Genomic DNA, 8,618 nt, shown 5'->3' on the forward strand with positions numbered 1-8,618 from the left:
TATATATGTATATATATAATACTTTTTAGGTAGTATGCATCATATCTTTAGTATGCTTCATTTTATGTATAAATATATACGTATTTCGTAAGTATAATAAAAAACATGGGCCAACTTGCAATTTTTCATGTTATCCATTTTGGATTATCTTATATATAATATATGAACATATTTATAATGATAAAATTGTATATAGAATGCCATATGGTAATATATGAAACATGTAGGGTAACTACCAAAAAGTGGAAGGATGAATATATATATATATATATAAAGTCTATTTAAGACCCAGGGTGAGGAATAAGTAATTCTTCACCCTGGTCAGGGTCAGTCGGCCATGTGACGGTCTGGTTTAACCCAGCACAAACCGATGTAAATTTATAGCAAAATTTTTATCGTGCCGCTGTAATTTTACGTTAACGCTGGAAGGTCGTGGGGATTTGGAGCTAGCCCACCGCCCCACCGCATATATTTTTCAATAGATGCGAGCGGTTTCCGCTGAACGCCGACTAGCGGGCGGTGATTGGCGGCGTGCTGGACGGCGATGTGCTCGGCGAAGAATTCTCATCGGATGATTCCCTCACTCCCCTGTCCATCTCTCCCTCGTCCTCTCGTGCGACTCGGAGGCCGACAGCGGCAGCGGTGATGGAGCGTACAACGATTCTTCACCGGTGACCAATCCCAAATCCATCCCACTGCTCAGTCGGATAAGGCGCTTGCGACAACCAACATTCACCGAACCAGATTTTCCATTTCCTCGACAGCCGGCTCCGGCACAGGTTCTCCACGTTTCTCCTCCCTCTTCTTCTCTCTGCTTCCCTTCCAACCCCAGCTCACCCTGCTAGATCTGAATGATTGCCTTGCAGGAATGAAGGTCATGGTCGGCGCTGCATATCCAGAAGCTATGCCACGGCCGCCTACAGTTCCACCCAGGCTAGCTGATTTGCATGCATGTTTGATTTCTGATCTCTTTCCAATCTGCCCTGTTCATTCTATTTTATACGGTCATATTTATCTAGGCTCTGAGTGCACCATGTATCCATAGTTGCAAAACAATTCTTGAGATTTCCTTGGTAAAATTTCTGGAATATTTTAGTTGTACATAATATTGGCTGCGCCATCATAACCATTTGTTTACCCCCTAGTATAAAAATACCAAAGTAAGGTTTCTATACATACATACGAGAAAGCATCTCTTTAATTAGTAATTTGCTGGTAGAAACATCGATCTGTTATTACTGGACATGAAGTAGCTTTTACAAATGCTATAGGTAATTGCGTGGAAATTGATCTGAGAAATTGTTGTCGAGATAGGTAATTACTTGAGAACAGTTGCTTTTTAAGATTTCTTGAGCTTTATTCCGGATGCTCAAGTGAAGCAATTGCTTCTCACTGAAGGGTCTATTTTTTTCTTGGACGGGTCAGGTTGTTCCTGTTTTCTCTTTATTCAGATGTACCTTGGATTTGTAAATCGGAAAGTGTGATGCTCAACGAGATTCAGGTCGCGCTAAGACATCAACAATCAGTGACAAGCCTCCACTATCTATTGCAAAAATGAAGAACCGGGTTGATTGCTTATCCTCATCCTGGTGATTTGGTCCCCGCAAAAAAAAAGAATATGATTTTGGGCGAATAGGACCTGACTAGCTTCTAACTCTGCTGAACTGTATTGATCATAGTGTTAAACTATTTTTTCTTTTGCTCTTCTAAAGGCCATTTGCAATGATTCATAATTTGCCAGAGGAGATGGCTCAGTTGGAAATTATGTTCAGTTTCTTTATTCTTATGCTAATTCTCTGTCCATTTGTAAGACGGCTGGTGATGTTCAGAATAATAAGCGAAGTGCAGAATGAAATTAATGGGGCCGAGATTAGCGGTTTCCTTTCCTTTTCCCTGGGAAGGCGAATAGGAAGGCGACTTTGTCCCCTCGATCTGCCGCCGGCCAGGCCGGTGGTTCCTTCCCTCTCCGTCCGCCGCTCCGGCGATGGGAGAGGGGCGGGAACCCCAGTCCTGTGCTTCCGGTATGTAGATAGTAGGGTAGTGGTTCCAGGAGTTGCCGTCATGGTGGGGGTGGCGGCGTCGGTGTGGAATAAAGATGTTGGTGGTTCCCCCTCATCCCGGCGAAGCCTTTGCCGGAACCGGCGAACTGTCGGCTTTAGGTGCTCTCGGATCCTTCGATATGGTGAGCTTTGGTGCTCCGAGCAAAGCGCTGGATCTGCCAGCGCAGGTTTGTGGTCACTGGATCTTTGCAGGTTCTTCTCCTCAACGGCGAATTGGTAACGGTGACTACAGTAGACTGTTTAAGCAACTAAGCAACTCAAGTCCCATGGCGATTACAAATCATGACTGGCTGCTGCACTATTCTTGTATGTTCTTCTATTTTCAATGGAAGCATTCAATCATATTTGTTTTTTCTCACAGAAGTTTATATACCTCTCCATGGATCATTCAGGTGTAAAAATATGGATTTTCACTTTTGACCTGCAGTATTTGACGGTCTCTATGTGGAGGGTTTCAGAACTTTCTCTAGGTGCAGACCGGATTAGTAGCGGTACACGCTTGCAACTAGCAAAAATTGCAAGATGCAGGGTTGCGTTTTCTCTTTCCAATGCATGGTAATGAAGCCTGTTAATCCTGAAGTGTTATATGTGCGCTTTTGTGTTGGTATACTTCTGAGAACTGAAAATATTTTGTTTTCAGGTATCTGTTCAGGTGGATGACCGCTAATGTATGTGGGATATGGATGTCTTCATATTTGTGGTGGGTACAAGTAATGTTAAATTGAAATTTGAGGCCCTCTTTTCATTACAACCAGTAGCAAATTTTAGGTTTTGGTGAGAAGAAAGGTGAACCTAATGGCTATAGCACTATTGAGAAGAATGTTTCAGTCACTGGAGAAATTGAGGAACAAATGAAGTTGATAGAAGAACAAGCAATAAAGATCTATTAAACATATATATATAGATTGCTTGGCAATAAAGATCAACATAAAATAGCATTACTTGTTTTGGGCATAGCTAAACGTACAAGCTTAATACTACTGAAATTCTAAAATCTATTTGTATGTGTTCGATCAGAAGTAATGTTTGGTTTTGTTCATAGGTTGTCCACTGTTTTGTCATTCCACCTAACTGATAGAGATTGTAATCGGGTCAACAAATGGCATACATTTTTTTCAGGCAGACAAACCTATTTTGTTGAAAATCTGAACTTTGTAGTTCAGTAGCTATCGTGTAGGTGTATTTCAATCTTATGGCTTTTTTTTGCTTGAGATTCGTATATACTGTAATGATGTTGAGTTTGTTCACATTAACCTATCTTCCTATTTTGCTGAGCTATCCACTGAAATTTGCTTAATTTCTTCTTGATTCCTCGTGTTTACTACCACTGTACCACTAGATTTGATATGTTTTTATTTAGTTCCATTTAATATTGATTCAACTATATTATGGGTGGCTTTGGCATTTTTCCCTTACAATCGCGTGTCTGACGAATTATGGGGTGTGCCTCTTTCACACTAATGTTCGTTGCAAACTAATCATGAAATTCAATTACTTCAGGTCTTTACTTACAACATGATTTACGTCCAATTCTTTGCTCCTTTTGTTTCATCACAAAGCAATGAAGTTTAGTAGCATAACTTCTAGTACTATTAAGAAAATCCATATTGAAGGGACTTAAGATACTTCTATGTTTAATTTTGATGATAATGTCGTAAATAGTTGCTAGACACAGACTAGTTCAATACGGCGACTCCCACCATTGAAGCTGGCACAGCTCGATAAAAGACATGGTTAGTGAGCATTTTTAACAATAGTTACAGAATTTGGCTTTTTGTCTTGTTTCTCACTATACTTTTGATTCACCTGCGGCTAGCATGTTATGGTTTCATGTGATTGTGATGAATTTGGTACATCCAGAGTCCCACTGTGATATCTTTGATTTCGACATTATATTATTTTTAGTTCAGGGCAGTGAAGCCTATTACTCCCTCCGTTCGGAATTACTTGTCGCAAAAATGGATGTATCTAGACATATTTTAGTTCTAAATACATCCATTTCCGGGACAAGTAATTCCGAACGGAGGGAGTAGTCCTGAAGTGTTATATGTGCTTCTGTGATGGTGGCCACTACCTGTTTGTTGGTATACTTTCAAGAATTGAAAATATTCTGTTTCAGTATCTGTTCAAGTGGATGACGGTTAATGTACGAGGGATAGAGAGTCGTGTCTTCATATTTATGATCGGTAATTGTAATGTGCAATTGAAATTCAAACCTTCGTTTACTAATAACCAGTAGCAAAGTTCAGGTTTTGTGAGAAGAAAAGTGAACCAAAGGCTATAGTACTATTAATAGGATACTGTGTTGCTTCCAGCCCATGGATAAGAATGTTTCAGTCGTTGCAGAGATAGCTGAACAGATGAAGTTGGCGTAAAATCTATGGTCACCTACTGCTTGAAGATCAAATTCGACAGTATTCAGTTTGCAAATTCGGTAGCATTCAATTTTGTAATAGAGATTTCTGAAAAATAATAATCATGCCGCTGGTTACTTAGTGCTCAGTGGCATTCAGTTACGTCCAAACGAATTTTATTTGTAAGCTTAATATGGCTTTTGTTACTACTACATGGAATCTAGTATTTATTAGACCACTTTATTATTCCATGGTTACCAAAAATTCCTTGTGGACAAAATCAACCAGTGACCTATGTTTCTTACGGTTACTAAAAATGCCTCCTACAGAATTGTGATAGTGGCCTATGTTACTTAAATCAATCACGTACCATATTTCATTTTTAGTAGAGAACCGGTGTACTCAGTCCAATGTAAACAGCAATATATCTAAGGCAAAATACCTGAACTATAGAAACGCAGACTTATATCTGAAAAAAAAATCAAGAACGCCTCACTACTGTAAGATTACCTGATTACCAGTAGAATTACAGCAAGAGGCGCTCTGTGGGTTGCTTGCCGCAAGAGGCGCTCTGTGGGTTGCTTGCCTACATGACGTAATATTTTTTTTAAATGCCTACAGGAAGTAATTGACTCACGTGCAAACCGTAAGATTACCTTGCACTCTTTTCTTTACAGTTGTTTTAGTGCGGAGACCCGTTTCTCATTCAAAGCTATAATATTACCTCACAAACGTTCTGCTTCTTACTGTCTATGGTTTTGGACGTGGGAGCACAAGTTGGCTAGGGTGAGGAATAAGAATTTCTCACCTAGGGTGACGAATATAGGACTCGTCTTCTGTACTCTTGGGAGTATGTACTCCCATCCTCAATATACCTCATATACGCATTAATTATACTTTTTTTATTATTTTCAATATATCTCATTAAATATTCTAAGATACCCCAATACGAGTTTTGTTGAAAATATATCATCTGCGACGTATTTTTTGTAATATATCTTTTTCACGTACCAACATATCAGTATATACGTAAACATTTAAAAATATGTAGACTCATTTAAATTTTTTCATGAAACTCATTTTGAGGTATCTAATAATTATTAATAAAGTATATTAAAAATAATAAAAAGGTATAATTTTTTTATTTATGTGGTATATGAGAAGCGGGAGTACGTACTCCCAAAAGTAACACTCTATTCGGATCACAACGCACTATATACCGAACTTCCCAAAACAAAAAAACACCTCGTCTTATCTCCCCAGACCCCCCGCTGCCGCGGCGACCTCCCAGATCCTCGCCGCCGCGCCCAAGCAGCCCCGTGCGCCGCCCCGCCACATCCCTGCGCACCACCACCGCCGCAACCCACCTCCTCGCACCGCCAACTTCTCACCAACGCCGCCACCAGGATCCACACACCTCCACGCGTCGCCGGCACCTGTGCTCGCGCGCGCCGCCGTTCCTGAGCTAGTGCGCCACCGTAGCCATTCTTGAGCTCGCCCGCCGCCGCCGTTCCCGAGCTCGCGCCCCGCCTCATTCCACCACTCGCCTCTCCTGGATGATGCCGGCGCTCCAACCTCCCTCCCCCAAGCGAGTCGCCATACATCACCATGGATCCCCATGGCGAACCACGCCGAGACCCTGATCTAGACTTCCAGCTCCTCCCACCTCACCATGGGTCAGCCCTGTATCCCGCCTCCTTTCTCGGGTCACTTGCGCACCGGGCGCCGTGCGCCACCCCCGCAGCCTGCCTTCTCCCATGCACCGCCTCTGAGCTGGTCATCGCGCGCCGTCCGAGCTTCCAGCCTCGTCTCTCCGCCGTCCGACGCCTCCGCAGGTCGCCTTAGTCAGCCCCGCTGTCGATGATGCTGTTCTCAGCCCCTCCTACCTCATCCACTCCATGCTCCCCTTGGTCCCTCTGCATCTCTCGTGCACAGCCACGACTTGTCCTCCAATGGTCAGCGTACGACAGTGGTTGTTAATGGAAAATTAGACCCACCTGTGCTACTGTTGTTGTTGGTCGTCAGGTTGGCCGTGCCCAAATCCAACAAGGAGCAGCAGTAGTAGCAGGTATTGGAGGAGATCAAATTATGTGATGTGGCGAGGAGTGTCATTCACAAAATTTCCGTTGGCCTTCTCTAGTTGCGTCCTCATTACTGCTGCTCCAGACAAGTATGGACTACAGGACGCCTCCGCAGCATGACCAAGTGTCAGTCTTTTTTCTCTGAACCTCTTCCTTTCTACTTGCACACTCTGAACTTGTTGCACCTGCCGTTATGTGCTCCACCAAGGATGGCAAAAGAAATTTCTATTTTTCCTTTATAGTGTGTGTTCTTATTAGAAAAAAGAGAAGTCCAGTTTGTAACGATGACATAAAAAGGGCATGAATTCCAATTTGAGAAACCAGGGATTGTTCTCTGTTGTAACCTCTGTTAGTTCCAGATTAAAAATGTATTTGTATTGGGAATTTGATTTTGTATCCTCCAATTTAATGAGAACTAGTTGTAGCATCTGGAATCTCTTGCAAAACATTTTCTAATGCAGGAAAACAAAAATGGGCACATTATTTTGCTCGGCACTGATGTGCATGTCGCCGCCGCCATTGCATCCTCCAGCTCAACCCCACCATTGCAGTCCAATGACTCCAGTTGTAGTCATTAGCCACCGTCGTGCGAGGTAAGATGGATCTCAACATCTTGCTCATCCCTGCCACAGCCATGGCTCCCAGCAGGGCGCTGCCTTGTGAGGAGGGGGCCGGCCTTGCATCCTCCCGCACGAACCCCATAGTGCGCCGCCGTCGGGACCCGGCATGCAAAGCACTGGCTGTTCACCGCCGTCGGGCCACCACTCCCGGGATCGGGGCCGCTGTGCTCGCGAGATGTGTGCGCGCTAATTGACGCTAATCGAAGCTCATCTCCTCCCTTGTGTATGCATCAACAAAAATTGTGTGGGTCGCTGCAGTCCAAGTCGTGCCACAACAGCAGGGCGACTCTTCCAGGACGCATATCATCTCAACCAGCTCCAATTTTGCGTGCACGGGGTGGTGGGTGCCGCTCCAGCAAGCTCCTTCGTCCCCGGCCCATCCTTGAATGCGGATGCAGCACTGCAGGTTCCCTACCCACTGTGCCTCCTCTCTGCTTCTTCACTCTCCACTTCTCTAGTTTCTGTGTGTGCACGCAGAATGTTGGCTAAAATGTCTTAGTGCACCAGTACTAGTTTTGTGTGTTCGTTTTCCTTTCTAGCTTAGTCCTTGCTTGCTAATTGATATGGCTTGGATTACTTAAGAGTGTTTTTCATGTGTGTTCTGTACTTCAGGTTCAAGTTCACCCTGCATCCCTGACGTAGCGCTACTCCGGCTCCTCCCCCGCTTGCTGCCAGGTCTATCTCTCCTTCCTCCCCTGCTCGCTATCCTGTGAGGAGGTGGACGCGGCTACCTGACGGAGTGAAGCCGGCCTCCCGGCACTGGCAGTTGCAAAAAAAAACATCAAGTTCAGAATAAGAAAAATGAGAAGTTCAAGAAGAACAAAGGTGTTGCCTTCACTCAAGTGCTTGCAAATTGTTAGGTTGTAGCTCGTATATTGTTTGCAACTATCTTCAATTTCTTCAGTAGCTCGTACACATTTGCCAAAATCTAGTATTTTCATAATCGTAAAGTTGATAGTTGGCTCGCAGGGACAACCATGTTGATCGTGATTGAAAAAGGATTATGAAATAATATTATTGAGACTGAAGGCCAAGTTTGATGCATGATGTCAAAGGATTCCAAGTCTTTTTCTGAGGTGGTCGATGGCTTTCTAGAGATGCATTCATATCTCACAAGTTTCCAGGGGTTCAAGTTCATCTATATAAGAAGGAATGCCAATTTTGTTGCACATCTGTGTGTGAAAGAGGCACTAAAACTTGATGTACTTGCTATTTTTTTTCTTGTAACGCCTACCTACCTGATTAAGACTATTCAATCACAGTTATTTTTGCCTGCCATGCCCTGCACCTCCTCCATCTTAGTGCCACCGTCATGACCCAGCCTCCATTTGCTGGTCGCTGCTAGCTGCTGTTGCTGTGTCCTGCCTCGCCCTCTAGCTAATGTTGGTGCACTACTGTTCAAGTTCAACTAGAATGCTAGAGAGAGATTTCTACGAGAGTTTAGCTACTATAGTCCTTGGTTTTGTGTTTGAACTTGTTGTCCATGGTTAAAGATTATGATGT

The 8,618-nt window shown here is 43.5% G+C and overlaps 1 long non-coding RNA gene across 3 annotated transcripts; it reads left to right on the forward strand.

Moving 5' to 3' along the window:
* Positions 1–423: 423 nt before the first annotated feature.
* LOC125552022 lies at positions 424–8,380 on the forward strand. 3 transcript variants are annotated; one of them, XR_007303356.1, is made up of 6 exons: positions 424–779; positions 867–2,366; positions 2,488–2,615; positions 2,701–5,264; positions 7,728–7,940; positions 8,085–8,380. It is a non-coding gene; the product is annotated as an uncharacterized LOC125552022 (long non-coding RNA). The 3 variants fall into 3 exon arrangements; XR_007303357.1 differs by lacking the exons at positions 424–779; positions 867–2,366; positions 2,488–2,615; positions 2,701–5,264 and adding an exon at positions 5,541–7,521 and having other exon boundaries at positions 8,074–8,380; XR_007303355.1 differs by lacking the exons at positions 424–779; positions 867–2,366; positions 2,488–2,615; positions 2,701–5,264 and adding an exon at positions 5,554–7,521.
* The last annotated feature ends 238 nt before the right edge of the window (positions 8,381–8,618 follow it).

This window comes from Triticum urartu, chromosome 4 (genome assembly GCF_003073215.2).
Source record: "Triticum urartu cultivar G1812 chromosome 4, Tu2.1, whole genome shotgun sequence".
NCBI classification, from domain to species: domain Eukaryota; kingdom Viridiplantae; phylum Streptophyta; class Magnoliopsida; order Poales; family Poaceae; genus Triticum; species Triticum urartu.